Consider the following 17,921-nt stretch of genomic DNA (forward strand, 5'->3'; position numbering starts at 1 on the left):
ACATATCTTGCAAACTAATCTTCAACTGTGGAGGGTTAAGTTAAAGAGCTCACACTTCAAGCTCAATATGTATTCATTCACATGGACACATTATGATCACAACTGTTTTCTAAAGCATTGTTCTTGTGCGTATGGGAGAAATGATATCATGTAAAAACAACACTGAAACTATTAATGGTGTAGTCAGTTAAAATGGCAACCATCTTATAAAGATATTGCATGCTAGCTTTGGGATGGTTCAGAAACTACTCCCTTCTGGCTCTTTGTTAAACCAATACTTGCATTTAAAACTTTTTTTAAGATGTGGTGAAATATAAAGGATTATAATGGTTCTGTAGGTCAAGGTTAAGATCTCATGATTTCTGATGTCTTGTGTGACACCTTAAAAAAGCTTAGTTCTGAGAGGACACCTTCAGCCAAAACTATGACCCTACTAATTCAGATATGCTTTCTTCTGCCATCTGCAAAGCTCCCATCTTTCTTGTCAACAGCAGATTGCTAGTTTGAATATACAAAAATAATTTATCACGGTATAGGCTAATTGTCAAGCAACTACCTGAAAATCACAAGGGTTTTTTGTTTGGTTTTTTTGTTTGGTTTTTTGTTAGTGTCAATAAAATTCTTTATTTGCCCTTGGAAAATGAAGTTGTAGTGGAAGGCTTGGACACTTGACATAACTAATCCCAAAGACTTGGACCAACTAACTAGAAAAGAACATTTCATGATTTGGAAGTAGATCTCATAGTATTTTGAGCTCATGTTTCATATTTTTGACTACTTGGATTTAAGTCTTTTATTAGTTTTGGGTGAAAAGGAGATCTCTCATTTCTTGTTTGGGAATGGCTTTTTTAGCCCAAACTCCAGCTTGTGGGCTAGAAGACAACTAGGGAAGGGAAGAAACAAAAACCACAACCAGTCCCCAGGAATAATGCATCAAATGTGCCTCCAGGGTATCTCAAGTGAAGGCAATAGAATTACACCAGGAATGAACCTGACCCAAAGGGCTTATTTTCCTCCATGGCTGATGTTCTTTGTTGTTTATAAGTGAACTAAATACTACGGTCAGTATTCAGTTCTGTGGTCCAGGTAGGAAGCTCGTTATTTCATATATCACTCAAAGCTTAATGTAACTGTATAAATTTAGGAGACTCCACAAAGATAAAAAGCAGCTTTATCTATATTTTTAAAGAATTTGGGTTAATACGTCTGTCGTACAATAGAGAAGAAAAGCACTGGTCATATCTATGGATGTTTTCTGTTATGGACCAGCATACAGAGGTGTGAAGTGCACAACAGAAAGTCATAAAATCAGATCTCAAAAACTTATAGTCAAGGAATTATAGTGTTTCTATTGCTTTGATTTATCTAGCATAACACCAAGGGCACAGAGTGGGCTGAACTTGCACTAGTTGTGTTTTGTTCGGGTTTTTTTACTTTATGTTGTTAATGGCAGCTAGTGGTAGCTGCAAGTTGGGTTAGTGATGGGGATAAAAACAGTGGGAGGCCAGAGTCGCTGATATTCAGAAACACAGTACCCAGGTTCATCTATTTCTTGAAAAAGGGTTGTTAATTAGAATTAAAATGCAAAGTTAATGTTTGCTTTCTTCATTAATGTTGCAACAAATCACTTCATTAGGGTCTCAGAGAGTCAATGTTGTATTTGTGTCTGATTATAGCAATGTAAAAATTACAGTGGTGTATTTATGTATTTCCATTCTTGCTGGAAATAGAAATGTATTTGTTGAACTCTTCACCTCATAAAGGCATCCTATTGTCAAAGCAAAGTGAAAATGGTGGTGCATGAGCTAATTTGCCTTATTTATGTTCTTTAGCTGGCTCCTTTAATTGACCAACTCTTTGAGGAGCATTAATTGTGGAAGTATACAAACAGTGAACAATTGTGGTCAATTCTTGTCTCACTTTAACTGGGGTGGAGGAAAATCACATTTAATAAGTCACAAGTAACTGCAGTGGATTTATTAATTTTTTTCTTTAGATGTGCGTTAAAATATAAATGTTAAACACAATTCTGAAAATCTGTAATATCGCAAGGAATCTTGAATGATACTAGTTTGGCGGTTGTACAGAGGCCACGGTTGCTTATTTTGCTCATGCTCAAACAAATTAGTTTAAACACAAATACAAATTGCTTTCAAACTACATCTGTGGAGATCATTTGACATTTATGGGGTATTTAATGCAGTGCTGCATCTGTGATTTGCATTGGCTAGTTCTATTTTGAGGGATTAAAAGGGTCAATGCAAACCTTTTTTTCCAGTAAAAATGAATGTGTGTGTATTGTAGGGGCGTTTCCTGATCTATGGGCAAGACACCTCTCTGGCTTTACACCTAATCGCACTGGGAACAAGTGGCTTGGATGAGAACACCAAAATCTACACTTTTGCAATCTTTTCCTCAGTAATTTATAATCTGTTGGCAAATTCTATGTATTGCCTCAATGTTACTGTCAAAGCACGGAGATGTGATAAGCTGGAAGCTGAGTAGAGAAAACAGAGTTTTAGTATCATTTCAGTTTAAATGTCAATAAACCGCAAGATAAAAATCTATAGACCTGCCATCCTTAGTTCTGCTGATTACAGAACTGTTTATTAATAACAAGGTGATCTAAACGCCAGGGAATGAACTGACGGTTTTCAGACCATTAGCTGCTACAAACTGGGCTGAACAGCCAAGATATTTGGCACTAACAAGCTTGCATCACCTACAAAGCAAGCACTGAGAGGAATCGGTGACACACAATGGATGGTAATAACTACCGTGGTTCTAGTTGCAATTACTGCTAAGAAAAGCCACAAGTTTGTTAAATCTTCCATAGTTGGCTATTTCTTCCTTTGGTGGAGATTATGAGAGGATGTAAGAGCAGGGAGGATGACTTACTGCCTGTTATTGCATTGGGTGTCCACGTTCTTCAGGGAGACAAGAGGTCTTTGCAGTGCACTTTTGCACTTGTTGGATTTTCTGTGATTGCAGCTATGGCTTCAGACGTGCAACTGAATGGCCATTCAGGGCTCTACATTGTGCTGGAAAGTTATGGAATTGGCAGTAGCTGTGCAGGCAACAAAGTCCATGTGACTTCTAAGCAGCTGACTTTAAAGCAGTAGGACAGGTTGTTTTAGCTTACCCTCCCTTAGAGATCATCCACATTCATTGACATAAGCTGACTCCTAGACAGAGGCCAAAGACCTTTATGCATTGCATGTCTCACTTCATGCTTCAAGACTGCAATTAAATAAGATCTGGGTGGTATCTGGGACTTGTGCACTGATGCTGCTATGGCTGTTTTCCCTTTATTTCTTTTGTGGTAATCAGATGTGATTTCTGGTGACCATGGAGCTAAGTAAAAGATTTGCTGCTCCCAGCATCTCTTTGCTGCTTATCACTGCCCTCCTGAGCTGGGATGAAGATGACTGAAAATACCCAAGTGAATTGGATCATGTTGGTAGGACAGAGAGCACATGTGCATAACAGGTAGGCTGGCAAAAGAGCTGAGTTGCCCTCAGCCTGGCCCAGTAGCAGCCAAAGCCCTTATGACTCTAGTCTTAGTTTCTTGTTTCAGCTACCTAAGGGAGCCAACTCATTTCTAGCATGGCACTTCATGTGGAAATAAAGTGGAGAAATGGAGAGAGTGCAATATTCAGGCTTAATTCAGTCTCCCTGCACTTGCAGAGAAAGCCATTTTCAGCGGTCCCATCAATAAGGAAATTAGAAACACTGCTTCTTGTACTCTAATGCAGGGGTGAATTTAACTCCTAGTTGTTCATCAGTTGGACTGTCAGGTAACAAATTTTACGTATTTATCCAGCACGTTGTATTCCCATTTTGTTGAACTATATGGCATATTCACATGTGTACATTTCAGTTATTCAAGCTTTTGCTCAGCAAAATCAAGTCTGACTGTACCCAGCCAGACCAGGGATCTGTCACGCTGCATTAGGTGACTGTATTTTTTATGATAAAGAGAACAAGATTCCTTATGGACACAATAAACTGCAAGAGAGACCTCTAGAGCACTATGTATCTTCAGGCTAGCGGGCTTTTTTCATCATGAAGCCATTAGGTATGGCATTAACTACAGCATATGAATGGGTACCACAGATTATAGCCATAGGAGGTACTGCGAATGTGCCCCCTCTTACATTGTTTGTAGAAATGCACTCATGTTGTGACGATTTATGTTTTCATTACAGAACAATTCCCATAATAACAGGCATTGAATATGGATGCTTAATGTTGAGTACAGGGGAAAAAAATAAAACTACACTTTGAGTAATAAGTTTTGATTGAATGAATGGCTACTTTATAAACTTTCATTACTATGATTTGGTCTGAGGGAAATAGCAGCTTGTCAGAATTTTTCCAATGGAAAATTTAATCAACAGAAAATGACGCATCAGGAGAATGAAGAGGCTATCAGCATCATTCTGCTGGAACCCCACAGCTTTGCCTGCCTTCCTAATCCTTTGACAGATTGGGTTTTCAGGGTCCTGCCCTTGTTTCCTTGGGCTGCTGGTGGGATTGTTGTGGTAGCTGTGCTGGGAGTTTTCACAGAGCCTGCAAAAGCTCTCAAGAGCTTTTTGACCATCTTCATGCAAAGTGGGATGTTCAGTCATCTCCAAGCCATGAAGACTGGCACTCCTAAGTGAACAGCACTGTCCTCCATGGGTCTTTTTTAAACCATGCTAAACTTGAAGGCTGTCCAAAGTTGAGTTGGTTTTACGCACATGGTAAGAGTTCAGAGCATGTTTAGTTGCTTGCTCAGTCCAGTGGCACTTGGCTGCACTCAGTCTGTATTTATGCTCCCTATGTGTAGGGCAGAAGTGTTTTTACTAGGAAATTCATCAGCACAGTGTCATTTTCAGTAGAGATATGACTTTGAAATAGTATTGAAACATCACCATAACTCCACAATCTTCTAGTTGTAGCACTACAGTTTAAAACTTTTCCAGTAATAATATATGATACGAGTCAAGATCTATTTTCTTTATGCAATATTTTGATCAATAGAGGTTTGCTTTCTTGTTAAAGATACCTGATCGCCAGGTTAGGTTTTTGAGGATCACATTTTACCCCTCTGATTCAACAACTGCCTCTTTCCCCTTTCCTCTTTCTTTATTTGCAGAAAGAAGAAATTGCAAACCTAAATCAGATTTTTCTTCTTTCCATTTCCTGTAGTTTGAGCCAAGTGGAAAATGGGGAAACATTAATTAATTAAAGGAAAATTAAATTCAAGCCGTAGGAAGTCAGTGGTATTCCATCAACTAAAAGAGGCCTTGTCACATACATTGGTAGAACATGAGTGATACCTATATAGGTATGCTGGTTTTCATCTTCATTTTTCTCTTTGCAATTCTACCACTTTTTACTCTGCCTGTTCTTTCTCTCTATTTGTATTTCATTCCAGGTTCAGTCATCTTTGATTCAACTTTTTTCTAGGGTTTTCTCCTTTTTTTTCCCCAGTGATTCTTCTGGTTGAAAACTCTGATTTGAGATGAATCTTTTTACCCACAATGTTAAAGAGTTTTGAAGGAATCCTTCCACATCCAACCCCAATCCTAAATTTTCATAGCAATTTGCAGGGAGCTTATCTTTCATTTAAGTTGCTAAATGGCTTCCTTTCCCTTCTGCTGTACTGGCATTTTTTTCCAATTATCCATCAGTTTCAGTAGCTCTGTGCTTTAAAGACGAACAGTAACAACTTCAGCCAGCATGTTGTATTAAATTACTTGTTCTGCACTCCTAATCAGGAGTCTACAAACTCAGAAGAAATGTACAAGTCATATATATAACTAGGGCTTGGAAGATTAGGCTTAGAGTGCTTTTGATCTTAGCACTATGGATCTAAATACATGATATGATAGGGTCATGCAGATAAATTTACCATTTAAGAAACTCTTTAGACCAATATATTGCAGAATCTACAGCACAACTGGTTACCACAGCACACTCCAAACAGCAGCTATAGAACTACATGTATTACAGGATCCTCATGGTTTTTTGTCCAGATTCAGCATGCTTTTTCAAATTACACTTTACCTAATAGCTTATCCCATTACTTGAACTGATAGTTGGAGTCACTCTGTTTATATTAATCATGATTTGAACACAGTTCCCCCTGCTGCAAAGCAACACAGTCAAATGCATTGTAAGTAAAAAAATACAGTTTAGGTGGCATGTTTTTCCATGTTAGTGTGTCACCTAACATGTATTGTTGTGACTGCAAGTTTAAATTCAGCACTTCATATATACTTCTGATGAGGCCTGTGTCATCCTAGGATAAGTATAATGTGACATAAGTATGTCTTAGCTTGAATTCTGTTTGACTGCCTACAATATTCTGTAACACAAAATCTTTCTTGTCTCTGGCAATAAACCCTAATCAAGGACACATGCAAATCTGGTCACTGACTTCAAGAAAGCCTAGACTTTGGCTATCATTCTAAGCACAAAGGGCAGCTTCTCTGCTGGTATAAACTGAAGCTGCTCAGCTGAAGTAAAATATTTAAGACACTCGTTATGTAGTTGCTCACGTGTTGGGTACATGACCCTCTCAATCACTGCCTTTCTTTATCTGCTTCTCCGATTCAAACAGCGGGTGTGATCCTGCATACTCACAGTTGGAGGTGAGCTCTTCATGCACCTACTGCATATGTATCAGTGAATGATGCTGCATGTTTGCTGTCAGCTATGGAATTTACTAACTTGCATGGAAAAATAGCACTGTAGTCTAGTTGTACCATCCTATAAAGAAGTCAGTTATTTTATTGCCTTCCACTTTTCATGGAAATTGCATATACAGCCTAAATAAAATAACAATGGCTATTAAGACGCAAAACTTGTAACTAGACCAAACACAGAAAAAATCTACAGTTTGCCCCTTAACAGTTTTATGTGCTTATAGATCTGAGAGAGAGATACAAACTGATTTCTTCATATTTTTTTTCAGTAAGTCCCTGTAAGATTTGGCTAACCTTCTGAGGGCATCGTGCTGACACTGATGACAGAGGAATGATATGTTCCAGTGGGATACGTGCAAATCCAGTTCAGATCTCTCCAAACAGGACAAGAACTGAATGTACCACATATGGCAGATGAATGTGGCTTCTAAGACTTTCTTCTCTATCTGTTGCATCATTTCAAGAAAAATCCTGAAAGATACCTTTTGCTTTTCATTTTGGAACAAAGCTAAATTTCAGGTTCACATTGTTGACAAAAAGTCTCTGTTTATTCTCCAGCCACTCCTCACAGCCACAGCGCTAGCAGTACTTTCCTGATCAGTATATTTATTTTCAAGAGCAGCTTTGACATTCAGAACTAGCTGAAACAGAGCTATACTTTAGCACTCCCCAAGACCCCCCTATCAAGTTAGGATTTAGAGAAGCGGTCAGGAAGTGTGTATGACTGTTGCTAAATTTAAATTGTGCAGAAACAAGGAACCACGTTTCCAAGTGTGCCACGGTCAAAATTTTCACGTTAATAAACTAAAGACATGTGAAAACAGGAGGATGATGCCAAGAAATGCAAAAGACAAAGCTACATCTTCAGCCTATATGTCTAGCCAGGCCACAGGGTGTCTTCAACAACCCACATGTAGTTTAACCTTCTATATGTTAGGTGATAAGTTCTCTGCTGCAATTGCAAGATACTATTCTAGCTATACAGAAATGTTCTGCACCGAGGCAGCTCCATTCATCCTGCTCCTCTGAAGTGCTGCAGTATAAATAAAATAGTTACAAGGACAAATAAAAGAGGAAGAAAAGTTGGGAATATATCCGATATCCACTTGCACTATTAGGCTTCTCATGAGACGTTTCACACTGGTATGTTTTTGAGAGTCTCTGCTTGTGCAGTGCTTGATAACGATGTGCTTGAGACCCCTCTGTCACTTAGGACAAAGCTCTTTCAGCAGGAATGGCAGGAACCAAAACGCTATTGCTCATCTTTCCCAATATCATTTTCAGCTTGTGAAGCATAGGATTTAAACCCATCTTTCAAACACTTGGAAAAAACTTCACTGGTCTTTGATGAGTGTATCTTCAGGTTTCTTACTGCAGAGTGGTTTTAGGGCCTTTCTAAAATCTAGAACCTGAGGGTGCTATTGATGTGGCTGAAGCAGTCAAAAGGATCAATGCAGCTAAAACAGATGAATCTCCTCTGCCTGAGCTCATTCCTAAATCCTGACCCCTGCAAGGTGAGGCAATCTCGGATTAGCCTTAGAAGAAAAACTAGTTCCTGTGGGCTAGCAGCTGTTTTAGCTTCTCCAGTGTCCTCATGTGATTAGTGAGGATATATCTAACATGATAAAGCTTTACCAGTGGTATGTGCATAGCTCCCAAATCACGTTAAACCGATTCAGTTACAAAAGTACTTGTCCATCTCAGGACACCTTTCCTTTCCCATCCTTGGGTGAAGTCTCACAACCCTCCAAATTATCATAACCCACATCAAAAGCATTTCTATGGGATAGAAAACCTCCATGCAGCTGTCTCCTGAAATACACTTCAGCTTTTGCTGATAAAACCTTCCCTTTAAAGCAAATCCTCGGAAAGTTTTGTTGATTAGCTTTTGATTTCTGCATTTTCAAGGAGATGGCTTCCTTCCTGAAAGGCATTGGCTACTTTTTTTCGGGGTGTCCCTGTGTCTAGCAGCAGCTTTTGCATACAGGACTTTGATAACCCATGCACTTCTCCTTTGAAAAGATATACCCCGGCTCTTTCTCACCTCCTACATCAATTTCCTTTGTGACAGAATGACACCAGGCCACTTTTTGCTCTTATCCTGGCCTTTTCTTCTTTCAAAGGATGTGGAGTTTTCCCCTTTTTCATTCTTTGTGTGCACATCCCATTCATTGGTCTTTGTTTTTGTGTTTGATGATTTATTGATAAACAGAATGTGTCCTGTTTCTCTATACAATCTTGATCCTCAACCAAAACACAAAGCTAAATAAAAATCCAAGCTACAAGAAATAAACCCAGAAGATAGGAGCAGACAATAAGAATGGAGAATGTTATAATAACAACAACAGCAACTTTTTTCCTAAATACTATTTCCCTGTGCATTTTTTATGAGGCTTTTCTAGACCCAGAGTACTGCGACTTTGGCTATGAGATAAAGTGCTAAATCATTTTTTTCAATTACAAATGACTGGAGCTTCCTTTTATGTTGGCCTGAATGTAGACAGATGAATATTTACAAAATACATATGTATTTCCTTTTCTGTTATTTAATTAAGGGATGATCAGTGTCATAAATTGTGACTTGTCAGTCAGATTCAGATCTACAAAAAATTAAAAGCTTTTCACAGCAATAAAAATGGTGAAATATCCAAGCTTTTAAATAAGACCCTCTGTGCAAGCTCTGTAATAAACACACCTTCAACACATTCTGACCTCTTCATTTTTCATTGCAAAGATTAATAATAGGTAGCTTAGCAACGATGCTGTATTGTCAGCACATGTTAGAGACTTGGCAGCATTCAAGGTCGATCTGCAATAAGCTTAGATTGAATGCCATTAGCTAGATGCCACTTTGCCTCTGGAGTTTATTGCTAAATTTTTATTCCAGGATGGAAAGACAATACTGTGCTGACACAGTTAATATTTGGACCACAGCAGAAAGGTCTGGATCACTTACATGACTCATGTATTGAAAAAAAACTTTAATAAATTCTATTTTAACTATTTGAAAATGGAATCTATTATCATTTATTATTGAATGTAGAGGTAATTTCTGCATGGAGTAGTCATTAAACTGCATACAGTTATGAATGCAACAGTTATGGTTTTGACTCATGAGAACTGGTGCTCAGCTAACACCTCTGAACCTGGAAAATCAGGTACGTTTGATCATCTGTTGTCCCACTTCGGTGAGAAGCTGTCTCCTCTGGGAAAGCAGGATCCGTAAAATGGTGTTAGTGCCTAAAGCAGGGATGATGTAGCTATATCCAAAACTTTTAAACTCAAAATCCCTCTTTAGCTACTGCCTAACCCAACGTACCAGAAGACCCATGGGGTAAAATCTGTAAGTGGACTTTGGGGTAGTGATGGATTTTGCTGAAAAGGGACAACTGTTAAACTCTGTGTATAGAACAGTTCTGAGAACTGCAAAGGTTCTGAACACAGGAAAAAAACCAATCAGTTCACCTACATGGCTACACATGAGATGCAATCAGTAAGTACATGCTTGATAAGTGATCTTCCCCTTCACAAGATCTGATTAAACCAGCAGTACACTTTTGCTGACTTTTGAGGACTGAGAGATTTCACCCCCAAACTGATCAACTAAGCCTGAAAAACTCAGAACTCTGGAAAGCTGGATGGATTGAACCTTTGGATATTTAAGTGTTGCCAGTCACCAAGCTTTAAACCCTGCTGTGACCAACCATACATGCAAAGCTACATAATTCTAGGATAGTTTTCAAAACACTAAATAACACAAGACAAAGGGTTGGAAATTTCTTTCTGAAGCCTGAAGCTTTAAAATGCTGTAACATTTAACATCTGCCTCTTGACTAATCTCTGCTCAGCAACGGCATGAATTCAGTCATTTCCTATGACTTTGGATAAGCTGCAATTACACATTCATTTTTTATTGCTACGTGGCACTTAATAGTGTATATCTCTGACGCAGCATTTCCCTTTCCCCTAGTGCCTATTTTTTCATTTGATTTCATGCATGAAGTACAGCGTGGCTGAGTACTGGAGTTTGCGGGATGGATGGTGAGAACAGCAAACATATTATGGAGCATGTTTTCAAGCTACCACACACAAGCATAAGTCACCCACGGGTCTTTAAGATAACAAGTGTCATCTAATTTCCTTAAGGTAGCTCAGTTTCTTAGTTAATAGGTAGAAACTAAAAAAAAAAAAAAAATCATGGGGAATCTTCACAGTTTTTTAACTCCATTGTTTGAAGCTGTTATGAAGAAAACAGAAAGCAGAAATAGAATTGTTTGACATTGTGAAGGGTACACAGCCATGTTTTCCTGTGTAATTCCATGTTTCCAGTGTAGGGAATCATTTAGTAGTGATAAAAATTAAGAGTAATGACAGTAAAAAAGTAAGAAAATATCAGATCAATAACACATTTAGCGTTCCTGCTACCACACGGTTAATAGCATGGCTGAATTTTTCTTTCCCTTGCAAACATTTATACTCAGTAAAATGTCATTTCTTATGCTTGTGATTAGAGAAAATGCAATTATAAATCCAGATCTAATGCATAATCTTCTAATAAAGTCAACTTTTCCCACTGTTCCTATACTACAGCCATCCTCTAATTTATTTCTCATTAGGCTATGGCATCACTAGTTAGAAGGCATTCAGAAGTAAATCAACAGACCTGAGAAGAATTTTTAGTAATTATTCTTTAAAAAGATACAGAAAGTTAAATTATTGAATCACATTTATGTTTTTCTTCTATAATTTCTATTCCAGAATTTAAAAAAAAATATACTCCCACCTCTTTTTTTCTTTACATCTATTAATTTGTACCCTGGGTAGTATGTCCCAAGTGCATTTATCATAAATTGGTTATCTGAAATCATTATCACCAAAGGAAATCAAATCAAAGTTTATTCTACCTAGTCATGTTATATTTCATATTGTATATTCCCTGTAGACTTGATTATGAGTTTCGAAGTCTCTTTCTTGAAAAGAAATAGCTTTTGCTGGTTGGCAGTCTATCTAGCTTTCCTGTGTTGGAATCAGACACACAGTGGCAGTTCTTCACTCTTTATGTGGCATTCAATATATTATGTACAGGGAAAAAAATCAAAACCAATCAACATGCAAACTACTGCCTCCTTAGTCTTCATATACAGCAGTCCCTGCTTAGGAACACAGTGTGGAGTGGGACCTGGCTTTGGTCCCATTTATTGATGCTTTGTGGCATGATTCTCCATCAAATCTAAAAAGGTCCATAAAGTATAGAATACTCTGAACTTAATTCCTTGGTTCTACCCCAGGGGAATTGTCTCTGTTGAATTTCTGCAGATTGTTCTGTGTCAATGCACGAACAAGCTCACAAGAGAATCTGTGCTGTTTGGGGGATTCTGGAAGACAACCCCCACAACGGTCAACAGGCAGTATGGGATACTTCACCACCTAACTCCAGATTATATTATATTCTTATATTATGTTCACTGAGTAAATGTACATAGAATGTAGGAGAAACTGTTAGCTATACTACTTTTAAAATCAGTACAAGAACGTCCATCCAGACTGATGTACACATAGGCAAAGTTGAAATGCTTCTTTCAGATCTCTAGAAAGCACTACGTTCCAGTTTTTAATTACCACATTGAACGAGTACTTGTTGTCTTAAGGAGATTATGACACCGATGTCCAAAAGCAACGCAACATCATTGCAACAAAATTAATGTTTTCAAGATGATTACAGATCAGCTGTAAGGCCATTTTCACCACTGATGAGGTGGGACTATGCTATTCACATCTCAGCTGCAAATTAATTCTGGGGAGGGATTCCAGGCCAGGTGAATAGAGGAGTAATGACAGAGAATGGAGCTGCTAAAACTGTTCAGAGTTAACCAGTCCCAAGGGAGGAAAACAGGGGACAGGAATAAGCAAATAGAGGAGGGGTGATCTAAACTGCACATCAGGAAAACAGGAAATGTTCAGCACATTACTGTCAGGGCTGATTTAAGTGCTAAGCTTGTTGACCCACCGAAGGATCTTCACAGAGCCTCTAATGTATGTAATTGTATGTTCTCCTGACCTTCTCTGTAGCGTTGGCCAATTGAGTTCACTTTGTCTTGTTAAAGTATCTGTAGTACCTCTTGCCACTCTGAATATTGTCTGCTTCATACTTAAGTTTTGTGGTGTGGGGCCCCTCATTCTTTTAAGGGAAGTACCCACTACCATGGGGTCTGGGACTATTGCACAGAGAGGGAATTCTATTGCTAATATTATTGCTGTTGTAATTATTAAATAAGAGGATTTTGAAAAATTATGCCTTTTTAAACTGATCCTCAAATGGCATTTGATTTGTTCAATTATTTTTATTAGAGCTTTCTTTTTGTGTAGTTATTTGATAGCATACATGCTTACTTCAGAAACTTAGGTTCATTATATTCATTACTAAGAGAAAATATGTGAGGAAAAAAGATTAATATGCTTTTGTTTCATAATGCACACTTTGCACCTCTCTAAAGGAATATATTCAAAATGTCTTGCTCAGTTTTGCTTTTGCTTTAGTCCCTTGTGCCTTAATAGCTTATTAACATAGAGTTTTAGGAAATTAATGAGGATACACAGGGCCTTACACCTTTAGGTCATTAGTTCTACTCTTGTGCAGATTGACAGTGCTGAAAAGAGATTGGCCCTGTGAAGAATATTTAGTGCCCCTTTACATATGGATTATATTGGTATCACCTGCCTTGTCTGTGACAGATATGAAGCATCTTCCCCACAGAACCCAGGGAGCCAGATCACTCGTTGCTTATTATCTAAACCAACAAAACAGTGAATAGCCTGAACTGGAATTTTGGTACAAGTCAAATAAAATCTTGAACAACATACATAATAATAATAATAATATAACAAATGCAGAGCTCTATGAAATCGCTGATGGTGATGGAACAGGAATAATAAAAAATAGAATAAATAGGCAGTTAACTTCATAACTACACAAGCTATTCTGCATTATTTGTATATTGCTTTTCCTAGTGTGTTGTGATAGCACTAGCAAGCTGATAGTGATGCATATTATGAAAATAACCCACTGCTGAATGAACATCTGCTTTCAATTAAACAGGTGTACGGGAAATTCAGCATATTCATAAGCATAATTAAAGATTGTTATTACCAGGAAGTAGAGAGATACTTTAGTAGTTGAATATAGTTGAAAATTATTGCACTTTTTCTTTATAAACTTATTGCTTGTTTAAAAAAACATATTAGTTGTCAGACCATTTTGAGGTGTACATTTATATTTTAAATAAAATCTGGGAGTGGAAATATTCTATCTTTAAAATTCACCTTATTTATTATTTTGAGGTGTTGATTAATGACTTAAGGTCATTCATAATTTTAGTGCTTTTCTAGAGATAACATCAAAAGCTTTACTACCAGAAGGTGGTGAGTTATCTCCCTTCTAAAATACTGAACCCTAAGTGTCAAAAGTTCAGCAGCCACAAATGGAGACACCTGGAACTAGTATTCACATTAGCAAATGTTGACCTTTTGCTTGTGTATCTCCCTAAAGGCATTTGACTGAAGAATTCCTACATGAGACAGATATTGCCTAGGGATTATGGTCTAAAATGTCAGAAGTGCCTGAAAAACTTATTGCTAGTGAATTTGGTTTTGATGAGGTAACTTTGGACAACCAAGGAGTCATCACTCCCCAAAAAAGCAAACTTGCAGGGTCTGTGGCATGAGTTGCAAGCTTATATAGTAACAGCTAATGTAGTTAGAGCCAGGACAGGATAAGAATAAATGGGTAGAGATACAAGCAGTTGTTTTATAAGTAGAATTAAAAAAATGTCAGCAACCCCTCCAAGTTACTTTCCTTTTAGTAGGGATCTGACATATATCATATAAACTGGCAGAAATCTCCTGCAGAGCAGTTTTGCTCCAGCCCAACATCTGTTATAGGCTTCCTTGCTAATTATCAGACAACACACACATGTGATACTGTCTGACACTTACCTGGTGCGTGGGGACTGGTCATTGGTCTCTTGGGCATTCTGTTGTTTCCTCCTTCCCTCTTACCTGTTTAAATACTGGTTTAACCAGCACAAATAAATGCTGGATTTGTCTGCTTTTTCACACAGGAAAGAAAAAGTTCTGTGGGGGTCTCATATCCCATTTGGAGAGCCAGATAAGTCAGAATCCGAAACAAGAAGTAAATAAGTGTTGTTATTTCATAAAATCGTGGTAGCTTTCCTTGGCTTGTCTATACCTATGTATAATGGGGAAAAAAAGAGAGATTGTGGATATGGTGTTATTTCATAATTTTTCTGCTCTGTTGCTACTAGTTTAATTGATCCCTACCTTACTGCAGTTAGTAGGCAATCCACTTGTATACATTCCTCTGTGGTTTATGCCCCAGTCATCAGCTTCAGCTGCATAAATTGGCTAACTTGAAAACTGCTGATATAGACCTGTCATGGTCTTTTTCTTAGCTTTATAAATCATGTTTTCCAGGTGAAGGACATTGTGTTAATGGACATTCTGTATATGCCTGCTTCACTTCAGACTGTTGTCTGAGATGTGCAAAGTCAAAGTGAACTTCATACTGCGGAACGCAAGCAGGGAGAAAGATAACAACAATATCTGAGAAGCCCTACAGTATGAATGGAAAGTTAATGTACATCTTCATCACAGAACTGTACCCAGGTCTCTTTGTTTATATCTTTCTTACCAAGAAATGAGCAGAGAAAATGCGATCATTAATTTTCAAATTAAATGAGCCTTAATATTAGCTTCTCTAGCTCCTTCTGCAGTGGGGTTATCTGCATGGTTCATAAGATTGGGCTGTCGAAACACTGCACCGAGTACTGAGCCAGGTAGCAGTTTAGTTGAGTAGTAAAAATTGAGCACTAAACTCAATCTTATCCTTGGACATTAATGCAGGGAGAACTAGAACTAGATTAATCTATGAATTTCTAAAGGTCTATACTTCATCTAGTTGATCTCCCTTCTTCCCCTAGTCTTCTGTGAAATGTCCATGTGGAATCTCTGTATGTGTTTCCAAACAACTATTTCTCTTCCATTGTGTAGTTTCATTTTCCTTCCCTCTTACACAGCAGACCGGACTATGGCCCTTTCAGTTAAAGTAGAGGTAAAAATGCAGAGTGAGTGGATGAAATACTGCCCTTGTTCACTCCATGTAAATCTGAGCTAATTAGAAGAACAGGTTGAAAATGGAGTTTTCATCCCATAGGCATTGTTAGAAAAAATAAAAGGTTTTAGGTCATTTGGAAACGTCTCTTATCAAAGAGATGCAGCTTTTGCATCTCTTAGCAGCAGCATTTGGGCTCATTGGGAAAGCCACCTGTTTTTTCAGTATTCCGATATAGAGAAGTGTCTGAAAACCTTTATATAATGCATAGGAGTGATCTCATACTTGAGTCTTCAGTTCAGCAGGTCTAGTTCAGACACTTTTGCAATGCACTTTTGTAGGGCTTTTATTTATTTCTTCATGCTATCACCAGAAGTGACCTAAATTTGAGAGAGATGAGTTTTAGTTTCTGTTCTTATTTTCATAGCAGTATGAGTGTTCATCATACTTCATAGAATGACCAAAAGATTAAATTCTGATCTCACTTGCACAGCTTTGAATTTGGACCAACTTCAAGGGAGTTAGTTCAGACTTAAATATTATACATGGAAGCAGGAAAACTTGACTCTGTATGGGTTTGATTCTGATTTCAGCTGTGGTTGTCAACACTGTAGCTCTTACTTGATTCAAAACCTTGGGCTAAGTGCATGAGCTGTGTGGCAATGTCCTTTTCAGATGGAAATTATTGCAGGACCATTTAAATAAAGTCTTAATCAGCTGCCATACAAATTCCTGATTAAGGTTTTTAAATAACAAACTTGAAGTTAAAACCAGCAGGGCATAAGAAATTCCCAGAGTGGTGAATACAAAATCATTAATCTGAACCACTTTTAATTTCTACTCGGAATTTGTTAGTGGAGTGGTTAATTAAATTGTGATCCTGCTTTTAGAAAAGTATCCACTGTGAACATACACTCATTTTTTGCTAATCAGAGATGTTAGGCAATAGTACTCATAGAAACAACTTGTCATTTAATCTTCAAATACAGAATAAAAAAGCTCATGGAAAAGATTTGCTTTCTCATATATAGCAATCATTACAACATGAGACCAGCAAGAACATCGGTATGGAAGTCCTACTGCATGGCAAACCACACAGTAATGAAAGACTGAATGTGGGGGGCCAGGACTGATCAGTGTTCTTCCGTATCCTTGTAACTACATATGGATCCCCTTTGCAGCAGTATAGAGCAGAAATAATGGAGATTCAGTGGAGTGATGCTGATGGAAAAGCAGAGTAAACAAGGTCAGAATTAGGACCATGAGGTTTTTTGTGTTTCTGTTTACCATCTGGGTTTACTTCTGTTCCCAAACCATTTTGTAGAAGAAGCTATCACGTCGATGTACCAGTTTGATGCTGGAGAGGACCAAAGTAATGCTTTGTATTTTGGGCAGGGTCTCCTGTATTTTCAATGCAGAGTACACTCAGGCATAACTCAAATGCACTTTTATCACTACTAAGGAAAAAAGCCACTGATTACTCAGGTCGATGGGGTTAGTTGTTTCGCTTAGGCTACTTGTATAATCATATCAGTGATGAGCAGGAGAGCTCCTAGGAACCCAAGTCCTCCTGGGAGAGAGAGCAGATAAGGCACAGCATTAACGTGGTAAAGCTGCTGCTTCAGGATGAAAATAGCCTTGCCTGAGGCATCATCTGGAGGAGATTGAGGATTCTGTGAAGTTTGTTAGTCATCTAAAGACATTAGGTGTTAATGATTTTTGTGTTAAAAATATGCATGGAAATATATATGAAAAGCCTGTAAATTACTATTTTAACTGCCTCTGTGCTGGAGTCTGGAAAGACTTCTCCTATGCCTACTTTCTGCTACTCTTTTCGAGACTTTTCCACTCATTTACTTAGTCTGGGGGTGAATCCTCTCGCATGCAAGTTCGACTGGTTCCTGTAAATCACCAGGGTTGAGGAGTACTATTGCTATTTGCAAAATATGGGGTATCCCGCAGCACAGAATTGGGACCCACCAAGCCAAATGAGATGTTTGTGCTGGCAGAGACTGTATCTTCACCGCTGATCTTTCATCTGTGCAGAGACAGCAAATACAACGATGCAGTCGGAATCAGTACAGACAGTCTCAGCATCA

The 17,921-nt window shown here is 38.1% G+C and overlaps 1 long non-coding RNA gene across 1 annotated transcript in view; it reads left to right on the forward strand.

Moving 5' to 3' along the window:
• LOC141952094 (uncharacterized) overlaps positions 1-9,706 on the forward strand; it is a 102,324-nt gene extending 92,618 nt beyond the window's left edge. The window contains exon 3 of the long non-coding RNA XR_012631547.1: positions 6,965-9,706. This is a non-coding gene — a long non-coding RNA (uncharacterized LOC141952094). The remainder of the gene's footprint in view (positions 1-6,964) is intronic.
• The last annotated feature ends 8,215 nt before the right edge of the window (positions 9,707-17,921 follow it).

This window comes from Strix uralensis, chromosome 19, assembly GCF_047716275.1.
Source record: "Strix uralensis isolate ZFMK-TIS-50842 chromosome 19, bStrUra1, whole genome shotgun sequence".
Taxonomy (NCBI): domain Eukaryota; kingdom Metazoa; phylum Chordata; class Aves; order Strigiformes; family Strigidae; genus Strix; species Strix uralensis.